Source organism: Pleurodeles waltl, chromosome 1_2 (assembly GCF_031143425.1).
Source record: "Pleurodeles waltl isolate 20211129_DDA chromosome 1_2, aPleWal1.hap1.20221129, whole genome shotgun sequence".
In the NCBI taxonomy this organism is placed as follows: domain Eukaryota; kingdom Metazoa; phylum Chordata; class Amphibia; order Caudata; family Salamandridae; genus Pleurodeles; species Pleurodeles waltl.
This window is the reverse complement of record NC_090437.1, coordinates 1,264,781,584-1,264,806,219: the sequence shown is the minus strand read 5'-3', so window position 1 is coordinate 1,264,806,219 and position 24,636 is coordinate 1,264,781,584. Positions and strand designations below refer to the sequence as shown.

The 24,636-nt window shown below is 43.0% G+C and overlaps 1 protein-coding gene and 1 long non-coding RNA gene across 7 annotated transcripts in view; one reads left to right on the top strand and one right to left on the bottom strand.

Moving 5' to 3' along the window:
* CTNNA2 (catenin alpha 2) overlaps positions 1 to 24,636 on the top strand; it is a 2,570,005-nt gene that overhangs the window by 91,184 nt on the left and 2,454,185 nt on the right. The window lies entirely within an intron of this gene.
* The window catches only part of LOC138296174 (uncharacterized), a 257,052-nt gene that overhangs the window by 56,815 nt on the left and 175,601 nt on the right, over positions 1 to 24,636 (bottom strand). For 3 of the 5 annotated variants that reach the window (XR_011203779.1, XR_011203778.1, XR_011203782.1), the window contains one exon: positions 18,281 to 19,261. The exons of 1 other annotated variant lie outside the window; for it this stretch is intronic. This is a non-coding gene — a long non-coding RNA (uncharacterized lncRNA). Of the gene's footprint in view, positions 1 to 18,280; positions 19,262 to 24,636 lie in introns of those variants that run through there. One more of the 5 variants, XR_011203783.1, reaches the window with a different exon arrangement.

The following is a 24,636-nucleotide window of genomic DNA, read 5'->3' as shown; positions in this document are numbered from 1 at the left end:
TGAAACAATAATTTTTAAAAACTGACACATCGGATGAGTGGGCTAGCAACTGTCTGACGACGGGGAGAGAGTACACAGCAATAAGCTTCAAGGCAAGTGAGTGGAATTCGGATAGTCGGGGGGAGGGAAGGGGGAGGGGAGACGGAATCTAAAAAAATGTAAATAAAAAAAGAGTCCAAAGTTGGGGAAGGAACATTTGAATAGGGTTGGTGAGGGCAGAAAGCAACCCAGATAGTGAAGGGAAGCAACACACGGGGAAGTGAGCAAGAAATCAGATGCACACACATAGAATGCGGAAAGCAACACAGATAGTGAAGGGAAGCAACACACGGGAAAAAGAGCAAGAAATCAGATGCACTCCCATGGAATGCAGAAAGCAACACGATAGTGAAGGGCAACAACACACGGGGAAGAGAGCAAGAAATCAGATGCACTCCCATGGAATGCAGAAGGCAACACAGATAGTGAAGGGAAGCAACACACGGGGAAGAGAGCAAGAACTCAGATGCACACCCATGGAATGCAGAAAGCAACACAGATAGTGAAGGGAAGCAACACACGGGGAAGAGAGCAAGAAATCAGATGCACTCCCATGGAATGCAGAAGGCAACACAGATAGTGAAGGGAAGCAACACACAGGGAAGAGAGCAAGAAATCAGATGCACTCCTATGGAATACGGAAGGCAACACAGATAGTTAAGGGAAGCAACACACGGGGAAGAGAGCAAGAACTCAGATGCACACCCATGGAATGCGGAAAGCAACACAGATAGTGAAGGGAAACAACACACGGGGAAGAGAGCAAGAAATCAGATGCACTCCCATGGAATGCGGAAAGCAACACAGATAGTGAAGGGAAACAACACACGGGGAAGAGAGCAAGAAATCAGATGCACACCCATGGAATGAGTAAAGGAAAATAGAAAGTAGTTCCCTGAATGTTACCAATGTTAGCAATGAAAGGCTACAGGTCAGCCAATCAGAACACTGTGAGAATGAAATGCTCATAGCTATGACAAACAAAATTAAAAGGAACTAAGCCATAGAATCGAGAGAAGACAACAGAGTTGGACAACGTAGACATCCAGTCATTAGCTAGGTGCTGATACAAAGCAAGCTCTATGTATATTGGGAACAATACATCTGACTAACAGAGACCTAAAGGTTATGGACTGGTCTCGTGTTTGTGAGCCTTGTGGTAGTTTCAGCAAACGGGGGAGGGTAAAATATTGGCATGTCAGGGTGCATGCGTGAAGCTTCCCTTGCATGCATTTCAGAGAATGAGGGTCATTAACACAAGAAGAACCTGAACAGATTAAACACTGTCACAAAAAGGATATCTGTGCTTTGCGGAGCTATACAAGTAGAATCAGATTATTTCCCTGGTCCTATGAGTCACAGACAGAAATTGGATAAAAGTAACCAGCATGGAGTCAGACAAACAAGGCCATTGTGGATTCCCTTACAATGTCACCATAGCTTAGCGGTTGCCTCTCTTTTAATCTTGTTTGTGTATGTGAAGCATGTAATCATGCTTACTCCTGCAGGAAAGCAGCAAAGGGACATTAAGCACACCTATCAGTAGCCATTAATTAGGTAAAATGTGTCTACTGCATTGCTGCATGTTTTAATTTTCACTGTGATTCCGCAGTGTGTATGAACCTGAAATGTTATAATGTTTGATGTTTTAATTCTGCAAGGTTCCAGTTTGGTTCATGTATTCTGGGAGCGGTGGAGCTGCCTGATCCGATCACTGAAAGTGTGCACAAATATCTATTTACATCATAAGTGAACCGGGCAGAAAAAGCAGTCTACTTTAAGCAGTGGCGGCCGGCAGCTTTAGGATGGAGGGGGACGTGTGGGGCACACACACTCACACACTCATTCTTTCACACACAGACACACACGCACGCACGCACATCCATTAACAACACTCATACCATTCAAACATGCATGCACGCACCAAACATTCAATTTGAAACATTACACACATACACACACACACACACTTACCTTCGGCCTCCAGGTCCCAGGAGGGTTGGGACTGCTGCCTTCCCTCATTGGCTGACCTCAGGTCAGCCAATGAGGGAAGGCAGCAGTCCCAGCCTGGTCACAGACTGGGATGGGGTCAGTGAGACTGCTGACCCCATCCCACTCTGTGACGAAGTGTCACTGATTGACACCCGCCCTGGGCACTTCAGGGCTTAAACTGAAGTGCCCAGGGAGAGTGTCAATTGGTGACGATTTCCTTGTCACCCAGGGGAGGGCCTCGAGGCACCTCTGCTGGGCCAAGGAGGCCACGCCCATAGGAGCTGTGATCTCCTCAGCCCAGCAAAGTGCAGCTCAGGCAGCCAGGAGTCTGCGCAAATCGCGCATGTCTGCTCCTGTCTGCCTGAGCTGAACATGAAGCGTGTCTGTCAGGCTGACCTTTGTTCAGCCTGACAGACACTCTTCATGGGGGACAAAAGGTGGGGGGGCGTGGCCCCTTCGCCCTAAAGGACGGGCCGCCACTGACTTTAAGAACATTAGCTTGGAAATGGTAGGCTCTCGCCATTGTATTGTTCTATACAGTATCCCAGACTCTGGTTCAGATGCAAGTAGGACTTTGATCAGAGGAAAAATGGATTGGATTGAAGCAAAACGTGATAATCAGATGCCTACCTTTTGATACCACATGCCATGCCTCTTTCCGGTCTCTGAAATCCAGTATCGGCCTCCACTGCCCATCCGTGGAAGTACCAGTCACCGTTGTAGCATCAGTCACCGTGCTAGGGCACACATAATGCGGCTCCAGGAGCAGATCACAAAACATTTTTACTGGCTCTAATTTATGTTCTTAGTGGTCAGCTTAGGTAGTGATTGATTGGCACAAGCACTTTTTACCACTGTATTATGAAAACAGGTTCCTCAGGGCGGTTGTGTGACAAGAAGATGCAGAGAGACGTCAGCAAATGGTGCTGCATTTCCAACTAAAAGCATCCAGTGACAACAACAATTTCAGGTGGTGATATAGTACAGCTTCAGCTCTTCCACTATTTCTGACACGTGTTGGCCTAAGTTTATCACAGGGACTCTGTCCTGGACTATAACTCTCAGAATGTTTCATCCCACAAACCAAGCACTGAAAAGAAGTCCACAGCTACAATATGAGTTGCTTCTGGAAAGAGGGGAAGTTTGCAGTATCCCCCAGGAAAACAGAGACCGCGTTTCTAGAGGAGAAAGGAATACGAGTGGGAGATTCACTCAGGGACGTTTTAAGGCCTGGGCAAAGTGGGCTGTGGACCAGGGGTCCATTCATTCATGGGGGTCCTAATATAACCAACTCTTTCTGCAAAGAGTCTTTCCCTGATGTCCTTGAATAATTCTTAAACAGATTGCTTCAAATATCGTTTTCCTACTTTTATTTTTAATGTGGGTGATGTATTTGAGTCTACTACAGACATTTTGCAGAGAAATGTTCGTTTTTCAACACTGTATAACAAAAAAGTTTCTTATATCTCAAATCAGAACTTCGCATATGAGACATGGAAAGAGGCCACTGTGATCGTTTGCAGTAACATTAGTAAGCTGCTGCTGTGTTATAATATTGAAAGCACACCTCACCATCCCAGATTATTATATGTAAACACATTTAGAATTTGAACCAGTGTGTTTGCGCACTGTCAGTGACCTGGGCAAAGAGGGCAGAAAAGAAATAAAATTGGATCATAAAGGATAAGCTGTTCTGAACAGGGGTCCAAACGGTTTATCTAGGGCCCCTGAAATCCTTAAGATTTCCCTAGATTCACTGAATGTGAACACCTAAAAAAAGCTGGTTTATGCTTCTGGGCTCACTGTAATGAACCTGAGATCCATAATTTATCACCTCAGGCTCATGCGGTTATACATACATTAATCGGGAATGCGCATAGAAGGAAGCTTTAATATATTTCATTTATTTCATGAATTTAATATTGAATGATCACACTTCCAGCAAGTAGCATTTCACTTATAGAGAAAACTTTATAAACAAGTGTTAGAAATGGGGTTTTTGGTTGGCAGTCAGGTTACCCTCTGTCCAAGCAAGAACCCTCACTCTAGTCAGGGTAAGTCACACACAATCCAAAATTATCCTGTGCCCACCCTCTGGTAGCTTGGCACGAGCAGTCAGGCTTAACTTAGAAGGCAATGTGTAAAGTATTTGTGCAATAAATCATACAATAACACGATACAGCACCATAAAAATACACCACACAGTGTTTGGAAAAATATAGAATATTTATCTGGATAATTGTAGGACAAAACGAATGAAGAAGCAATGTGAAATTGTAGAGATATCACTGAAAAGCGACATTAAGTGTCTTAAGTCTTTAAAAAGCAAACAAAGTCTCTTTCAAGCACAAAGTACCTGGTTTACAGTGGAAAATCTCCGCAAAGGGCCGCAGAAGAAGAGATACGTGGAAAACTGGTGTGTGCGTCGATTTCTCCCCTGCACACACGGACTTGCGTCGTTATTTTTCACGTGGGGAAGTCGTGCGTCGTTTTCCGGGGCGCGGACAGTCTCTTTCTGTGGTTCACGGGATTACCAGATGTCCCGGGGTCTGTGCGTGGATTCTTCAGCTTGTTTTCCAGCTGCTCGTCGTTCCGGGAGGCTGTGCATGGAATTTTCGTTCTCACAGCAGGCGTCGCGTCGATTTCCCCTCTGGAAGTCGGGAGGCGTTGTCCTTGCGAGGCCGTGCGTCGAAGTTCCGGTCGCCCGAAGGCGTCGCGTCGATCAGCATCGGTGTGCGGCGATTTTCTCGCCGCGGAGCAAGCTGTGCGTCGATATTTTCAGTGCACGAAGAGTCCAAATGAAAAATAGAAGTCGTTTTGATCCTGAGACTTCAGGGAACAGGAGGCAAGCTCTATCCAAGCCCTTGGAGAGCACTTTTACAGCCAGACAAGAGTTCAGCAAGGCAGCAGGCCAACAACAAGGCAGCAGTCCTTTGTAGAAAGCAGACAGGTGAGTCCTTTGAGCAGCCAGGCAGTTCTTCTTGGCAGGATGCAGGTTCTGGTTCAGGTTTCTTCTCCAGCAAGTGTCTGAGGTGGTAATGCAGAGGCCCTGTTTTATACCCAAATGTGCCTTTGAAGTGGGGGAGACTTCAAAGAGTGGTTTAGAAGTGCACCAGGTCCCCTTTCAGTTCAATCCTTTCTGCCAGGGTCCCAGTAGGGGGTGTGGCAGTCCTTTGTGTCAGAGCAGGCCCTCCACCCTCCCAGCCCAGTAAGACCCATTCAAAATGCAGATGTATGCAAGTGAGACTGAGTACCCTGTGTTTGGGGTGTGTCTGAGTGAATGCACAAGGAGCTGTCAACTAAACCTAGCCAGACGTGGATTGTAAGGCACAGAAAGATTTAAGTGCAGAGAAATGCTCACTTTCTAAAAGTGGCATTTCTAAAATAGTAATATTAAATCCAACTTCACCAGTCAGCAGGATTTTGTATTACCATTCTGGCCATACTAAATATGACCTTCCTACTCCCTTCAGATCAGCAGCTGCCAATTCAACAATGTGTGAGGGCAGCCCCAATGTTACCCTATGAAGGGAGCAGGCCTCACAGTAGTGTAAAAACACATTTAGGAGTTTTACACTACCAGGACATGTAACTGCACAGGTACATGTCCTGCCTTTTACCCACACAGCACCCTGCTCTAGGGGTTACGTAGGGCACACATTAAAGGTGACTTATGTGTAGAAAAAGGGGAGCTTGAGGCTTGTGAAGTACTTTTAAATGCCAAGTCGAAGTGGCAGTGAAACTGCACACACAGGCCTTGCAAAGGCAGGCCTGGGACAAGGTAAAGGTGCTACTTGAGTGGGTGGCACAACTAGTGCTGCAGGCCCACTAGTAGCATTTAATCTACAGGCCCTAGGCACATACAGTGCACATTACTAGGGGCTTATAAGTATATTAAATAGTTCAATTGGGTATGATCCAAAGTTACCATGTTTAAAGGGAGAGAGCATATGCACTTTAGCACTGGTTAGCAGTGGTAAAGTGCGCAGAGTCTAAGAGCCAGCAAAAACAGAGTCCAAAAAGTGGAGGGAGGCAGGCAAAAAGTTAGGGGTGACCACCCTAAAGCATGTCAGGTCTAACAACAAGCAGAAGCAACTAAAGCATAAATGAGATGCTGGAGATGGAAACAGCTGTTGTGTCAGGTTCAGCTGACATGACTAGTCCGAAATCATTATTTAACAGGGGAGCAGAGCGTGAAAATAATTGTGAAAATACTAAACAGCACAATGGGGAGGGTTTGTTTACCATTATTTCATTACACATATTCACAACATGCGTAGTAGCAGTGTTAGGCACATGAACACTGCTGACAAGTATAGCTCACTTGTATTAAAGCAAAATATTATGGTGAAGAAAGAGGCAATAAAACAATGAAGTAAAGGTAATTAATGGAAAAGAAATGAAATAAAATTAAAACAGAAATTGTGAAACGGTGGATTTTCGAGTGGTATCTGAAAAATTAAGAAATACCTTGGATGGTGCCCCAAAGTTGTTTATTTAGGGGCGAGCGCAAAGCGCTCCATCCCCTGCGGTAATCTCTCTTTGGGCTTCTAACCACGCCCAGATCACATCAGTCACTTTAATTGGTTTGTGGGCCTGCCTTTTAAAGTCTGCTTGCTTTCATTAGTGAAAGGCATTTATACGTCATGCCTTTTCCTGTATTTAGCCCTCCTCGAGCGCACCGACCAACTACTGAAAACGTACAAAGCTCGATTGGTTTCTAGACTACTTTTTCTCTTTATTTCGCGTCGCAATTTCGCTGGGCAGTAGTTGAGCGCTTTGCATGACATCGATCCTGTTACATTGGTAATTGCACTTCTTCCGGTTACATAGATAATTGCACTTTTGCCAGTTACATGGATAATTGCACTTTTGCCGGTAGGTTTCACTGCGAGCAAACTTTTCTTTCCCTTTGTGTTGATGGCGGCCTTCGGCTTGCCTATGTCAAACTTTTACTCTTCAGTTTATATGACAAGAAAAGTCCAGTTAGTTATGTGAAACTGTTTTACTTTAAATTCTCAATTTATGTGGCAAGAAAGGAGTTTACAATGCTAATGGCTCTAACTCAAGGAAACGCGAAACCCATTGCATTGCAAATGCTTGTCTTTAAAGTTGTGAGCACATCCTTAAATACAGACTAATGCTAAAGGCTATCAGGTCATTCTTTCATTCACTGTGATTTGCCATCCATGCAAAAGACCGACCTAAGAAGAACGCTGTCACTGCCCTCAAAAGATACCCGAACAACAAACAGCTGCATCAAAACTGAGAACAGTGAAGGAAATGCTTGGTCTTTAAATCAATGTGGTTGAATATATAGAACAATTTAAAAAAGGCAATCATTATTTCAGTGCACTAATGGAGTACTTAGCCAGCACTCAGCTGTCAAAAAACCATGTAGCACATCAATTATTGTAGACTCCAGCTTGTCATCTTTCAAGCAGTTAAATCTCTGATGGAAGAACACTGAAATAAACTGCTTCAGGTCAATGTATGCGGATGCGTATGAGCCTTTACTCAAATGCAAAAACATGGCTATCTATCAGGGGCATCTCCTTCACTATGGGAAGGAGCGTCACCCCCTTGCCAAGAGTCAGGAGATGAAAAATAAAACAATAGTTCCACTATCATTTTATCTTTCATCTGCTTGCTCAGCCAGCAGTACAGGGAGGGGTGGGGCTGGACATTGAGAGATTGGAGGAGGGAGGGGAGAGTGGACTAAGTGTGCATGTTAGTTTGGCAGGCCATCTCAGGGCAGCCAAGCACACATGTGCACGTAGGTTTCTCCAGCACCGGAAGTGTTTAACAGCTGAGCTGGAGAAACTGTACAGACCACTGAGCGACAGTGACTGCTGATCAGACCTATCCTGATGCTGCTTTCATGCTAAGTTTGGCATTAAAGCAGCACCAAGATTGCTGAGGAGCCTGTGCTGGTGTCCCAGTGAATGCTGGGACACCACATGGAGGGAAGAGAAGTGAGGCAGCAGGAGACAGAGACGGCGGTAAGGTAACTTTATTTTATGTTTTTATTTTCTCCCCTCCATCCCCTCCCCTTGAGATTTGGGGCAGCCGCCACTGCTATCTATTTAACCTAAATAATTTGTCCAGTTTTGAAACTTTTAGAATTAGTACAGCCAGTACAGTCAAATGCATAGCTTCCAAATATTTTAAGTACAAAATATTTGCAATAAAAAAATATACAATTCATACTTAGAATTATACATCAAACTCTGTGACTGATTAAAAGTGCTGCAACATCGGCCCTGTCAGGATTATTTGTAGACTACGGTCCTAGGTACAACTTCTGAAAGTTCCACTGAATCTATCATCCTTGCAAATTCAAGAAAATGAATACCATAGACTCAGGTAATAATAAACATATGTTATATGTTAAAAATACTAAGCAACCTATTTGTGGGTAAATGTGTGCTCTACAAATATACTTGTTATGTGGAGCCATAGTCAATAAACTCTGTTAACTGTAGATGCTTCTGGTTATCCTGGGAATGCCTTTTCAGGCGTAGTGATGGGGATGAAACAGACATAAAAGCTGTGGTGAGTAGTATGTTAGTACTATAAATCAAGGACGTAGCTATCAATAGTGCAGCAGATGAAGCTACTCTGGTGCTTAGTGTATGAAGGGCCCACAGTACCCTGATTATTGCTGCAGTTATCCACTCAAACATCGGTCATGAGGTGCATTTTCCTTATTAGAATTACGGTCCATTACATGATAGCAACACCACTACCAATGATAGTTTGAAATCGTTCAAATAGACATGATTCAAGTTCAAAGGTACTGCTGAAACAAATCTCATTAAGGAAGGGTATTTGAATCAGTACTTTGCGTATGGCGAATTTTAACTTAGTTGAGTTCTAAATCAATAAAGAAGATGGGAGAATTGAAAATCTATGTTAGAGCTTTGGAAATTCTCTTTTAAACAAACTATGCTCCAAGGTAGGATTATATTCACTTAGAGCACAAGCACAAATAGCGGCCTTCAAGTTTATACTTCAACTCAAACATGTCTATCCTAGGTCAGTCTTGAGTGAATGTTTCAAAGATCTATGTGAAAACAAGTATTTGTGGTGCTGAAATAATAACAATAGAATTGAGAAGTTGCTTAGTAGTTATAACACAAGTCATCTGTGGTGTGAGAAGCACCGTCTACATATTATACATATCTTTATATGTATTTATTGCATTTATGGTATGGCAGTCAAGATATGTATGAGCCAAAAAGTGTGTTAGAGCAACTGTAGTAGTAAACACACATTCACTGATTTATACTAACTACAGTGTATATTCAAATTCCAGTTTACTACACACAGTAGCATGAGATTAACAAGAAAATCATTGCTTACTGCATTGCAGATTGCATGTTTCAACTGCTCAAGAGAGAAAGTTCTACTGTACAATAAATGTAAAAACTCATGTCCCAGACATGTTGTTTTGTTTTCCTGTACCTAGACAGGGAATGGATAATGCATGTGTTCTTGGACGCTCTATTTTACTTCTGGGCACCTTTTAGGAAACCCTACCCTGACCTAAGTAACTAAGTATATTTCAAAGAGTCTGTGGACAGGATCACCTAAAGGCCATTTCTTTCTACCAATCATAGAGCCCAGTTTCAAGAGTTCATGTGAAGTTACAGAAATGCTTGGTTATTAACCGGTAATCTTCATAACTCTGGTCCAGGTCTTCCTGTCAAAGTCCTTACACAATGAGTAGTTCTCCTGCACCACAGAAACCAATTACCAAGCTAAGCCAAAAAAGTTACCCCAAGATAGCACCTAATACCCATCATCCATAAAGGAAGGGACTAGTCATGAACACGTCCTGAAATATCAAGCAAAAAACAAGAAAACACAATCTCCATGCAGAAAAATTGGAGGGAGGGAGGAAGGGAGGGGCTCAGGACTGTGACAGGAAGACCTGGACTTGGAGTTATGAAGATTACTGGTAAGTAATCAGGCATTACCTCCTCGTCCATCTTCCTGTCCCAGTCCTTACACAATGAACCAATACCCAGGCATACAGTAGTTCCCAAAAACCAGAATAAAGAAGGAGGCAAGCATTATTTCATGATGCACCACCTGTGAAGTTTTAATTGTCATAATGCACATTACACACAATGTACTGCAGAGAAGACGTGCACCAAATTCAGAAGATGCAGCCATCCCCAACTGAAGGCGGTAAAGGGAAATAAAAGTGTTTGGAGAAGCCCATGTTGCAGCTTTATAAATGTCCCTTATGGATGCCCCTTTAAGCATCACCCAGGAAAATGAAATGCCCCTAGTACAGCGACCCTGGACTGGAGAGGGAAGGGAAACATGAGTAGCATCATAAGCGTGAATGATAGGCAATTTAATCTAACAACACAGAGTGGATGAAAATGGTATAAGACCTTTCCCAGATGGACCAAAAGTCACAAACATGGAGTCCACTTTACAAAATGAACTACTTCTCTCTGTGTATATTGAAAGAGCTCTAAGAACATCTAGAGCATAGAGCCTTTTCTCCTCTAGAGAAGAAGGATCAAGATATAAAACTTGAAGGACAATATCTGCTTGGTAGTGAAAGTTAGACAACACTTTGGGTAGAAAAAAATGGGCTTAAACAAAGAATCACCTTATCGTCCCAAATTCTTAAGAAGGGGGAGAGGAAAGTAGTGCTCCAATCTCACTGACTCTCCTACTTGAACAGATAGCTACCATAAACAGAACTTTGCCAGAAATAAATCTGAGATATGCCAAATCAAGGGGCTCAAGTGGAGGATCTGTTAAGCAATGGAGCACCAAAGGAGGGTCCCATGAAGGGACTGGACAGTGAGAAACTAACCATTGAAGAAGAAATCTTCTCAGGAGATCTGAGTCAAGAGGAGCCACCTATTTAACGGCAGAACCCCTAAAGGGCAGAATAGATGCCCAAAGAGTGGAGACAGCCAGAACCAGGAGAAAACCATCCTTGAGATAATCCAAACACTTAACACGATCACAAGAATCAGGTGAAAAGCCTTTACCCTGGAACCATGATTAACAACTACACCAATGGTGAGTATAGTATTTAACGGTAGAGGGATTTCTAGAAAACCTGAATACTCTCAGGTTCCTCCAAGAAACAACCCTGAGCCAACAGATTCAGCCTCTCAAGTGCCATACCCCCAGATTCAGCCATATTAGAGAGGCAGTGCTGAGATATGGAACACTTAGAGGCAATGGGTGAATGGGAAACTGCCAATGGGAAGTCAGTTCTAACTCTAGAAGAAGAGGAATCCAAGGTCTCTTGGACCATTCCGGAAAATGCAGCAGAACATTCACCTGATCTTCTTGAATTTTCCTAAGAACACAGGGAATCAAGGGAAAGTGGTGAAGGAGCTGATGGACCAGAGGGAACAAATGGAGGCATGCCTATATGAGAAGCTTCAGAGTTGATGCCATTTCCCCGGCTTCTCAACCATAGACAAGCTGATGCTTGGCATTGAGCAAGTAGAAAGGACAGATGTCGGGTGATAGAAGATTGTCTCTCCTAAGTAAGAAATACTTCCCCAGGTCAATTCTGAACAAGGACTCAGTGAATATCAGAGTCTGAGTTGGTTGGACTGTGGATTTCTTGTGATTGACCAGGAATCTGAATTCCACCCAAAGACCACATACCTGTTGCACATGTTCCATCGTCTTAGAAAAAGAAGGAGACACAAACAGCCTGTCAGCAAGGTACGGATGAACTTGAATACCTTCAGAATGAAGTACAGCAACTAATGGGGCAAAGCACTTTGTAATAACTCTTGGTGCAAAGAAAAGCCAATAGGCAGAACCTGGAATTAGTAAAGCAAAAATACTTTTGATGGGTCTTGTGAATGGGAACATGGATGTACACATCTATCACATGTAAAATTGCCAATAGGTCCTCCTAATGGAGCAACTGTAGGATTGACTGTAATGTCACCATTTTGAATGGTTTGTGGGGAATATGGAGATTCACCCCTTTGAGATCCAGGACCAGTTGATAGTCTCCTGTAGCCTTCTGAACAAAAAAAAACAATAGCGTAATAACCTTAACCCCTCTCCGAAGGAGTAACTGGAGTTATGGCTTATCTTTCCAAAAGGAACTGGATTCTTGACAGCAATGCTGCTTGTTTTATAGGATTCTTTGGAAAAGGGGGTGAGTCTGAAAGGTTGATCCAGAAGAGAGAACTCTATTTGATACTCACCAATGAAACTGAATCACCCAAGCCTCTGGAATTGATAGCCACTGATGACAGGAGAAAAGACAATGAACTCTGTTAGAAATTGGGTTTCAGGTATGCATCCTGTCGAAGCAGGAACCACAATCCTAGTCAGGGTAAGTCAGATACACACCATAAATTAACCTGTGCTCAACCTCTGGTAGCTTGGCACAGAGCAATCAGGCTTAAGTTAAGAGGCAATGTGTAAAGTATTTAATCAACACTTCAAACGGTAAACCAGTAAACACATCATACAAAAATAATCCACACCATATTACAAAAATAGAGTTTAATTTAATGAACAACAAAAACCCGATAAGTACAACTTGAATTATGAATTGTCTTTAGGTTTAAGCCCTGAAGCGCCCAGGGCGAGTGTCAATCAGTGACACTTCGGCACAGAGTGGAGTGGGGTCAGCAGTCTCACTGACCCCATCCCACTCTGTGGCAAGGCTGGGACTGCTGCCTTCCCTCATTGGCTGACCTAAGTCCCAACCCTCCTGGGACCTGGAGGCTGAAGGTAAGTGTGTGTATATGTGTGATGTTTTAAATTGAATGTTTGGTGCGCGCATGCATGTTTGAGTGTTATGAGTGTTGTTAATGGATGTGCGTGTGTGTGTGAAAGAATGAGTGTGTGTGATCTTTTAAAATTAATGTTTGGTGCATGCGTGCATGTTTGAATGTTATGAGTGTTAATGGATGTGCGTGCATGTGTGAAAGAATGGGTACGTGTGATGTTTTAAAATGAATGTTTGGTGCATGCGTGCATGTTTGAATGGTATAAGTGTTGTTAATGGATGTGCGTGCGTGCGTGTCTGTGTGTGAAAGAATGAGTGTGTATGTGTGTGTGTGTGGTGTGTGTGAGCTTCCCACCACCCCCCTCCCTCCTAAAGCTGCCGGCCGCCACTGCTGGCAGAGAAGCCACAAGTCTAGAAGTGTACTGAGTTGGCGGTGGCAGAGGTCCAGTTGTGCCTTTGAAGTAGGAGAGACTTCAAAGAAAGATCTTTAAAATCCACAGAGGTCCTCCCTTTCTGCCTGGCTTCAGACACACTACATGGAGGGTATACAGCCCTTTGTGTGGGGCAAGACACTGCCTAGTCAGGTGTAAGTGTCAGCCCCTACCTCCCATTCTGCCCAGGATGGCCCATCTGTCTGTAGATGACCTATTGATCACACCAAAGCTCCCTTTGTATGTGGCTGTCTAGAGGGAATGCACAAGCCCAGCTGTCACCTCAACGCAAACGTGTGTTGGAGACAGGCAGTAGGCACCAAATAGCTAAAGTAAGAAAATGCCAATTTTCAAATAGTGGCATTTTCAGAACTGCAGTATAAAATCCAGCCTCACCACAAATTGTGATTTTAAATTGTGAGTCCAGAGACACCAAACCTATCTCTTCTAGATTGTGAATTACAATTGTGGGATGCAATAAGGTAACCCCCAATGTTATCTTATGGGAGAAATAGGCCTTGTTGTAGTGAAAAATGACTTGGGGAGTTGTTCACTATCAGGACAGGTAAAACGTAAAGGTACATGTTCTGCCTTTCAAATACATTGTATCCTGCCCTCTGGATAGTCCAGGGCATACCTTAAGGGTGACATATGTATAAAAAGGGAAGGTTTGGACCTGGAGATAGGGTTATTTTGCCAGGTCGACATGGCAGTGTAAAACTGCAGACACAGGCTCTGCAATGGTTGGTATGAGATATGTTTAGAGAGCTAATTAAGTGGGTGGCACACCCAGTGCTCCAGGCCCACAAGTAGCATTTAATGTACATGCCATGGGCACATGTAGTGTGATTTACTAGGCACTTTTATGAAAATTAAATATGCCAATTGGGGTTAAGCCAATGTACCATGATTGAGGCTAGAGAGAGCAGGTACGTTAGCACAGGTTAGTAGTGGTAAAGTGCACAGAGTCCTAAATCCAGCAAAAGCAAGGTCAGAAAATGGAGGGAGGCAGGCAAAAAGATGGGAAGGATACCACACTAAGGCTGTTAGGTCTGACAATCTCTCACTGGAAGGGACAGATAGTCATTGCTTAGCAGGAGTAAGGGTTGGGGTGAGTGTATGTTGAAACTGGGCTTTATCTTTCCTGGGGTACCCAGGCCATGACACCTGCCTGGAAAGGGCTAGATGTTACCCTTAGATTGAGGAGGAGGAAACCCTCCCCTATAACCAAACCTCCTACGCCTCAGAGAAGGGCGAACAGGAGTGATCAACTACCTGCTTTCCACTGACTGTTTTACCATGCCCTCTACTTGGTGATGGAAGATCTGAGAACCCTCGAAGAGTAATTTCAACAGGATTTATTTCTGGGACGTGTCCGCTGTCCAAGGCTGCAGTCTCCATACTCCCAAAACACGACAAACTCAACTGAGAGTATTTCCATGCTCCAAGTTGTTTTGATAGAAACGAAACAACGCAGTCCCCAAAGTCACACGGGACCCACCATATTGGAGTCAGGAAATGTCCCAGCAAATAAAGGCAGGAGCCACTCGAACAAAAAGAGACACTTGGTGCCCTTGAGCAGACGAGTCTTTTTTAATGCCTGCTCCGGGAAAGCGGAATGACCAGCAACAACTAGTGACTGCTGAAGCCAGCCTTGCAAAAGGAAGCTATCAATTTAAATAACAGAAAACACGAGAAAACAGACCTTATCTTGGACTTGCCACGTAAGGTTCCCCAGCACAGAAAAAAGAACAGGATATGTTTATAACTAGTTCCTCCCTTTATTCATGATGGGCAATAGGCACCACCTTGGGGGAGCTGTTTGGCTTAACTAGGTAATTGGTTTATGTGGAGCAGGAGAACTGCTCATTATGGATGGACTGGGACAGGAAGATGGACAATGAGGTAATGCCGAGTAATGCTAGTGCTTGGCGGTGCCCAAAGCTCTCCTCTGAAACTCGCGGCCAATGCTATTGAATGCCAGCGCGCCGAATGCCATAGATGCATGCTCTTAAATTCACTTTAGGCCTCTTTAATCCACTACCAGACACTGCCGGCTCCTTTATCTTTCCTGGCCCTGATTTCTTCCTTTGCGATGGGTTTTCCCTTGTTCTCATTCCCGTTTTTCCTGTTTAAGGGCTATCGGTCAATATCTGATCAGGTAAACAAGTGCCGCTGGGTCCAATGGCAACCATGGGCTCAAATTAAGCACTTAGTAATGCAAAATTATTTGCATACACAGTGTATATTTGAAATTTGCAGAACGTTTGTGTACTGTTTTTTTCTTGCTTTCAAAAACGACACACCGAAAACATAGCACAGCATTATACTCCAACACTGCAGTTTTATAAAATAAATTAGGTCGCACCAGCCTGGGTCTTTGGCCAGCTGTAAGAAACTTTCTGCATCTTCTTGACTCCATGCACACATTACATTGATGTTAATAATATGCCTTGCTCGAACAGAACACAATAGACAGACCATGAGAAAATGTTTCCTTGAAAATGCCACACAGTCATACACAGAGCACTGGATAATAATAATGTAACTATTGAGTGTAAGCTGTCTATAAAACAAACTACATGGACCCAGGGAATGGACAACCAACACAGAGCAAAGTCCTTTGGCCCTCCCATCCATATACATAACATGATACAATAATTAGTAGCCATATTGCTTAAATTTACTTTTACATCAACCGACATGCACCATTACTAACTAGACACTTTAAAAATCTGTACTATGTACAACCAAACAACCATGTACAAACAATGGATGGAAATAACATAACTGCATGGTGCAATATTAATGCTGCAATTTACTATCAATATCTTCACAAAATTAAGATAACATAACATAACCAGCCGCACCCATTGTTGGTCAGTAGCTCACAGGAGCTTTTGTTGAAAATGTATGCACAAGGTTATCTTCAGTTCTGGATGTGTTACACTGATGGTAGAGGTTAACATTTAGTGACATGGTGAGCGCTGGTGTGATATTCAGCCTCTGAGAGCCCTGAGACCAGTAGATGTTGTTATATTTACCCAAAGTGTTCTGTAGGTGGAAGAACAAGCAACCCCAAAAATGACCAAGGCGGTCATTCTGACCCTGGCGGTAGACTACCGCCAGGGCCGGGGACCGCGGATGCACCGCCAACAGGCTGGCGGTGCATCCATGGGCATTCTGACCGCGGCGGTCAGAAACGGGAAACCGGCGGTGTCCCGCCGGTTTCCCGCTGCCCTTGGAAATCCTCCATGGCGGCGCTGCAGGCAGCGCCGCCATGGGGATTGCGACCCCCTTACCGCCAGCCTTGCTCTGGCGGTTTTGACCACCGGAACCTGGCTGGCGGTAACGGGTGTCGCGGGGCCCCTGGGCCCCACCAAGATTTTCAGTGTCTGCCAAGCAGACACTGAAAATCGCGACGGGTGCAACTGCACCCGTCGCACCCCTTCCACTCCGCCGGCTCCATTCGGAGCCGGCATCCTCATGGAAGGGGGTTTCCCACTGGGCTGGCGGGCGGCCTAGTGGTCGCCCGCCAGCCCAGCGGGAAACTCAGAATTACTGCGGCGGTCTTTTGACCGCGCAGCGGTATTCTGACGGCGGGACTTTGGCGGGCGGCCTCCGCCGCCCGCCAAAGTCAGAATGACCACCCAAGTGTAGACCTTTCCTTACAACTTGTTCACACTTGGAAAAAATAAGATAAGAGCATCAGTGCAAATTCTAAATGAGAACAATCATCACTGCAAACATCAAAAGTGAGCCACCTACAAACTGAACAAAGGTTACAGCTTCTTCATTGCACACCTGCTCATATGTAAGTCTACACTTTTAGCCCAAGTCACTGAAAGCACCCTTCATTGCCAAATTAATATGTCAACATCACATTGACACTAGCGTGGTAGGTCCCTTTACTGCATATTTGGACTTTCCTGTATATTGTCCTCAATCATTTTCAAATCTTTTGTTGCCCCACATTTCATTTTGCAAAGTATAGGGCAGGACTTGTTAGGGCTCTCTAGGTCTGTGTCACTCATGACTGAATAGCTGCACCACTTCACTGCCAGCTTGACAAATATTAAGGACAAACAGATAAGGTCAACTATATTTGTTATTAGGAAGAATCTAACAGTTAAAAAGGCTTCGGGAGACATTACGTTACTTCATTAATTATTGATAAAGGAATAAGGAATACAGTTTGCAATCACACGCTTTGAAAAGGTCCAGTTGGGGATGAAACATGTGTCGGCTGATCATGTACTTGGTTGGAACTGGGTAAACACAATAAGACAACGGAAATATATCACATGACCTTGGACTTATGGAGTGATGTTTCTGGTTATTTGCCCTCAAATATTGCTTTTTGTACAAATTGTTGAAGTGCTCCTCTATATCGTTTTAGGATATTGTGGCTGTTATTCTTTGCAGTAATATCATCATTGCCCTTACAGGTAGTGGGCGGGGAGGGTGCTGTGATAGCATCAGACTTTGAACAAGTATTCTTTCTGTATACTTTCTACCATGACTAGTTGAGTACTGAACAACATTTGTTGTTATTGTCACAGTTATCTATCTGTATCTAACTTAATTGAAAGACTACTATACTTAGTCAAGGAGCTAACCAGATGGACAAAGAGAAAGTAGAACAATTGATCAATGGAGCATCTAAGATAACACTAGGGAAAAGAATGCAAGAGTCTGCCCCTCTTTCCAATAGAAAGAACACTCTATCATGATAAGTACCGCAATGTTATGGTACATATTTTTTAAAGAGCACAAAATTCACCATTTCCAACAGCAGATGGCATAGCTGTGATAACGCGTCCAGCCCTTATAAATTACCTGTACCTGGACACGTTGGAGGTCGGTGAATCTTTTAACCGAGTCGGGCTCTCCTCATCCTCAATAGGCGAGTCACTCGAATCAATAATCAATAACTGTTATAATCGGTAGTCAGTACTCAGTTAATAGATCAATACAACACATCAGAAATCAATAACAGTTGGTATTTCGGCGCACCATGACCTTTCAGTCATGAATAACCACACCAGTTTATTAAAAGTTAGTGAATTTATTTCCCTATATTAACAAAGCTAGCACGATATATGTGTCTCAAAACCAATTGATATATGTATATGAACATTACTAGCTGTCCATAACGGCGGAAGAAACGCAATCTACGCAAAATCTGAATAATGATACACTCTGTTATAGCAATGCAAATCACCAATGTGACTAACTGTATTTGACTAATTGCATACATTCGGTCAGCATAACAAGATTTCAATTCTTCATGATACATTGAATGAAAACCTCGACTAACCTCTAATTAGCATTGGCATGTGGGTCTTCATGCAAAACGAATTTAGTCAACACAAATTTGGAAAAAAAAAACTTCTAGCTAGGATCCTATCAAAATTAGCAGTTGGTACCTAAAAGGAAAAACACAATGCATAATACATTTATCCTTTCATATTTACCAAATACAATCAGCATTCAAGAAAAGTCTTCGTCCTTCAGGTACCGGTTGATCAGCATGGGACAAATTTCAAAGGGGCAAAGTTAAGGGCAAGTTTCCCTGCAGCGGCAAGGAAAATGGGGCAAAGTTACTGCATGGGCAAGACGGGGGCAAATCAAAGTTAAAGTCTCTAGGGTGAGAATTCTCAAAGTCTCTTTCTCTCAGATAGAGAAAAGGGCATCAGGGTGTCGTCCAAAATGGAGTCTGGCATCAGGCTTCAAACTGGCATCGAGGAAAATGGCTGACTTCTCTTTGTCCGGTGGGTTTAAGTAAGAAACATTCCAAATTCTGTAGGGTCTTCCATTGGAGGGTTCATAGGTTGGCTTCAAATTGTCCAATCAAAAATTGTCTTTTACTAGCGCCCATTTATGCATACACTGTCCTTGGCGCCTTGGAACACAAATTGTATCATGGTTTGCCAATTATTTTACTATCTGTACCTTCATTGTCCGCACCTGCAGAGACTGGCCTTGTATCAAAAGGGATGTAACCGGCCTAGCACGAAACCTTGGAGATAAGTGTACCAGCCAGTTTCTACTGGAAAAAAAATACAACTTCAAGCAAGAATATATGTTTCATTAGTTCAAGGAAAAAATCACGCAGTTAAAATTTGAAACCAAGCAACTAGGCCAAAGCCTGTACTAAATTTAAGCTAAGCAAAACAGTTTTCAAACAAGAAATCATGGCATACATTTGCGATTATGACGGATTAGTACATTTTTAATACTTCATGATTAATAAAGCTCGTTTATAATGATGGCGAACTACCCCGAGGGCACAATTTCCCTCGTACATTATTTCTTTAATTAAAATCACACTTCATTATATATGTCGGTTACACGGTGTACATGAATATATGTCGAACCCTCTTTTTCTGCGTCATCAGCTGCGAGTTAGAAGGTGGTGCCCATTAGATGTATGTAGCCTTTTTCTTATCGCAAACGGCCCGATTCTGCGACTCAGGCCATTTACGACAAGAAAAGTCATTTTGCTGTGTACAGGTGGGGTCTGTTTGCCTTTTGTTGGGCTCCTTCAATTACAGGTCCCACGAGGTTGCGTTGTGTTACATTTGCCCTGTGCGTATTTTCTTGTGGTCTGAAACTGGACCGAATGATTGGCTGTGCTGTGTGGCCACGCCCATCGTTAGGAGTTCTGCCAGCCTTCCTTCCTGTCTACTCGTCCTCTCAGCTTGATCCCTTCTGTTGGATGTAGCTGGCCAGCCAATAATCACAGTGTGCAGAAGGAGGCATGCCCAGCTGGACTAAGGCTTTTTGGCAATACCCTGCAATTCAATGATTAACTGAATTGCATTCTTTTAACTAAGAAATGAACAGGATTATAATTAACAACATCCGCTATAAACACATTCCCATTTCACTCGTAATAGCAAATATCCGCATCAAATGGAACAATCTACACTCCCATACCTATGACAAGCGTACTAAAAATAATCCCTTTGAATAATGATTTACATAAGTAGGAAAAATCACAGGATCTAAACCAAGACCTTTTCAAGAACTAAACGCCTACTCACAATTTCCATGCTAAAAACAATGCTTCGCTAAATGAAAAGTTTTATGCATTTTCTAAACTTATCACCAAGTGGTGCAATAAGCTATTCTGCAAATAAATGTGTTGTGGTAAACTTCACGCCTTGCTTCTGGTTTCCACGTCTAAATTAGTCATTCTCAAAATTAGTTAAACTATAAAAGTAAAGAACCTCGAGTTCACATAGAATGCCTCAAGACTAGGCTATGCTTACTCAAAAATGACTGATTATATATATCTATTAAGACTTTACATTCCTGCAGCAATTCCGAAGGGCAGAGATGCCCCTACCAGCATTGCAGCAGTGTCCATGTCATCAGAATAGCATTTCCGGTGAAGATAAAATAAGACCGGGTATCCCCGATGCATCTTAGCAAATGATTATTACAGCTGTTAGATAACGAGGAGTAAATATATCAGAGGACCTGGTTCCCTCTATGGCTATGCTCCGATGCCCAAAGGGTTGAGTGCCATGGGGCTTTGCAAGCAATTCATCTAAAGCATCTGTAATGGGGAAACCACTCATGTGCCTATTTACAAAACTGAATACAGTTTTCAATATATGTTTACACCAGATTTAGCTTTTTTCTAATATCTGTCATGGAGTTACAAATTTATTTCTAGCAGGTGTTACCCGTTTATGTGGGCGGAGATCTCCGCCACATGTGCCACCTAAATCCATAAATCCTACCCAAGGGGTGGGAAGTGGGTAAACCAAGTTGTGGCATAACTCCCCTTCCTAGTTTGCAAGGAAAACGATCACACCAAAAATGTCTAGGCATGTAGGGGAAGGGCTTTTGGGGATGAAAACAACTGTGCTGCAAAGAACACTGCACAGCGTTACTAAAACCCCGCTTTGTAAATTACTTGGCTTTTACAGGAGTGGGCCCTGCAATCTGTGCAGCTTTTCAGCGATATTCCTGGCAGTTTTGGAGAACAGGTAAGGTATTTACAGACAAGCCCTACACATAACAATGTGCTTTTTCCAAGGCTGCATTTCTGGCGCACACTGCCCTAAAATGTCCATCAATTGAGGCTAGGATTTTTGAAGACTAATGGAAATGTTAGATTATATGATTATTTTCAGGCTGATTCCAGAAAACTATATGGAGTACTATTAAATGGAGAAGGGGGCTGATGTTATGTGTATTTTGATGATTGTGAATGGATTTTAAATTATTAATACATTCAGGGTTACACATGCTATGTCCGAACAGCTTATCCTGTGCTGGTAATGACAGTACTTCATGATTTGCTTTCCTGTTGGAAATACAGGCCTACATCTCTCCAAATACAAAAAAAAAGTGACCAGGGCAAGATGCACTACGGATCAGGTCTCAAAGCGTCACTAATATAAACTTATCCTTGCATTGTGTTGCAACCTATGTGCAACTTTGTGACAGGACAAAACTGTGGTTCAGAAATACTTGAAGAAAATTTGCTTTATGCATATTTAGGAAGCTGACCTTAATCTGCAGAAGAGTGATGGGGAGATGAGAGGAGCAGCAGACCAAAGCTAAGGCATTCCCCTTGGCAACATGCCAACATTGCAATAAAAAAAGCTCATCTGTTATTAGTGACTGCAATAACAGTTACAAACAATTGATTCACATCTCTGCTAGTTGGATGGAAGGAAAGGGCCTTTTTGAAGTTCATTTTTGATTACAAGTCAGAAGAAATTAGAATGGGTTCACTGTGACACAAATCCACTTGCAACAAAATGTATCTTTGGGCTATGCCAACAGTATATTTTGAACTCACATAGTATGCAGTTTTGCCCAGCACAGGCTTTGCAAGTCACAACCATTTGATGCATTAGTTCTCTCATGAACTATGTGGACCCAGTACAGGTCAACTTAAAAGACCTGGAGAGCGATGAATTAATTTTGCTTGGTTGCTAACGAAATCTGCCTATAATACATGCTTCTTTTCTAGCTGAGTTATGAATTGCAGTTTTTATAACATTGCAGTGTAGGCATGCTTGATAATGCAAGTGCTAAAAATGGAGAACAGAGATAGGAATTAAAGGTCTGCAGGTAAGGCAGTCCTGCTTACATGAGCTGGAACAGCCAATTATTAGAATGACAGATACAATGAAAAGTGCCAGTATAGTCTCTCTAAAGGTGCACAAGACGTCTAGGATCAGAAGTTTTGTCTTTATTGGGCCTCGCTGAGAAAAGTTGGCTTTCTTCAGTACTATTATGATAGGCCTTTGAGAAGTGTTAGTGCTCTCCCTCTTACACTGTCAGAGAAAGGATGGTGCTTCCATTATCATCGTCACATTCATGTTGTGAAAAAAATGGCCCTGTCCATTTCTAATTAGCATATCTGTCGATATGTTAGAACTGTTCAGTATTAAAAAAAAAGCAGCCTTACCTTCAAGTATTCTTATTGTGACATTAAATGTATGACATCACTTCTGTTGAGCTCTGGTACTATATATGTAAACAAATCCACACCTGCAGTTTTATCTCGCAGTTTTTCTTTTTTCCACTAAAGTTCTGCTTTATATTTTCGTTTTGGCTAAGTACAAGAGGTCCCTCTCTTGAGGGACCTGTTAGTCTACCTCTCAGGCACCCCTTAGCATCACCCTTAGGGCTCAGACACAGGAGGTATCCCACAATTGTCTCCCAAAGGTGATTTCTACTTAGAGTAATCACTCTGAAGCTCCTTACTCTCATGCTCAATAGTTGTACAGGTGCAGTATTGCCCTACCCCAGAGGAAATTGGGTAGTCAAGGAGTGACTGCAAACAATGGAGTGATTGTGAACCAGAGATCAGGAACATTGGAGGACATTTTCCATAATATCTGCCCTTGTGTAAAATGTGTTTGGTGACACACAACCACAGCAAGGCAGGAAGACATGTAAGCAACAATACACACTTCTTAAGAGTAACAATTAACCAAAGATAGCACCAACCTGATTGACAAGCACCCAAAACATGAGCAGTGCTATTATTGTTAATAACAAAAGACTACATTCTATCAAAGATTGTGAATAGAAGCTGTAGGACTATTTCAGTACTTTTTAAAACTTTACTACAAGAAGGTTGATCATCAGCCCAAGACTTGAACTAAGTGTGATCTCTGTTCCTAGCTCTTCTGTCTGCCCTGCTGCACATATCTTTATGGAGCATCCCATAGGCCATAGTGTCCAGCAATGCTGACTAAAGAACACCTATAGAGCCCTTAATTCCCTTCTCAGTGACAGAGGAGCAAAGCGCAATACCCTATTATCAAGGAAAGGGGATCCTTCCTGGAGTGGTGGTGCTTCTGTTGGACCAATGTTTACCTCAGTTACTTTGTGGGATCGACCACCATCCCATTCTCTGTACCTTTTGGCTTCCACCTGCAATGGCTCATGGCAAAGAACCGATCACCATCCTCTCGGCCTGGGTTCAAGAGAAAAGGTTCAAAACCAACCTTGGGGGATTTTCTGGGCCAGTTGTCTGTTCACAAGAACAGGACACAGTTAACATGTGTTCCAGCCAGATTTATACATTGTCAACAAAGCCTGTTGTTTCCCACGAGTGCAACCCATGACTAACTGGAATGTAAGGGCCCAGTGTATTCTCTTACACCGCAGTAGTACCCCTTTCTAAGCCTAAAGCAGGGCCGGACTAGGAACCCAAAAGCAGCTCTGGCAATTTTGTCAGAGCAGCCCCCGGGTGGGGGCTGGGAAGGCGGGGGTTGCTAGTGCGAAGCACTGCTGCTTTTTGTTACTGGGGGCTGATATTGCAGAACCTCAAAAAAACAGCCCCCACCTCTGTAAACCGCCTCCATCCTTCCAGCCTCCCGGGAAAATGGCCGATGGCTGTTATGGCCAGTCTAGCCCTGGCCTAAAGTCATTGTCCTGGTATTGTTTTCTTATTTGAGTGATATATTAAACAGTAGCACTGGCTGCTTTTGTTACTTACTGGCCTACCAATCTCAGTCCTCTACCTCACGAGGTGCAGAATGTCTTTCAAGAAAATGGCCATGATATCTTCGGGTGAACATGCATTCAAGTAAAAAAATAAAATTAATAAGTAAACTTGAACCCTGAGACAGCCACGCTTCAAGTTCTCAATGGACCATGCTCGTTTTTCAAAATAGACTATAATCACAATTTGTGTTTTTTTGTTTGTGACCAGCAAAGTGGTGTAAGGTTACAAGTTACCAAACTTTGGTAATAGAAGCATCAGGTTCACACTATTTGTTTTAGTTTTTAATATGTACTGTTTTCATGCAAAGAATTAGGATCTGATATAGAGTGGAAATGTGAACGATATCCCGTCCATCTGATAACGAGTGGATTATATCCCAAAGCACTTATAATAAGGTGGATGGGTAACTGTCATGTTTGCGACTGAGTACCCATAAT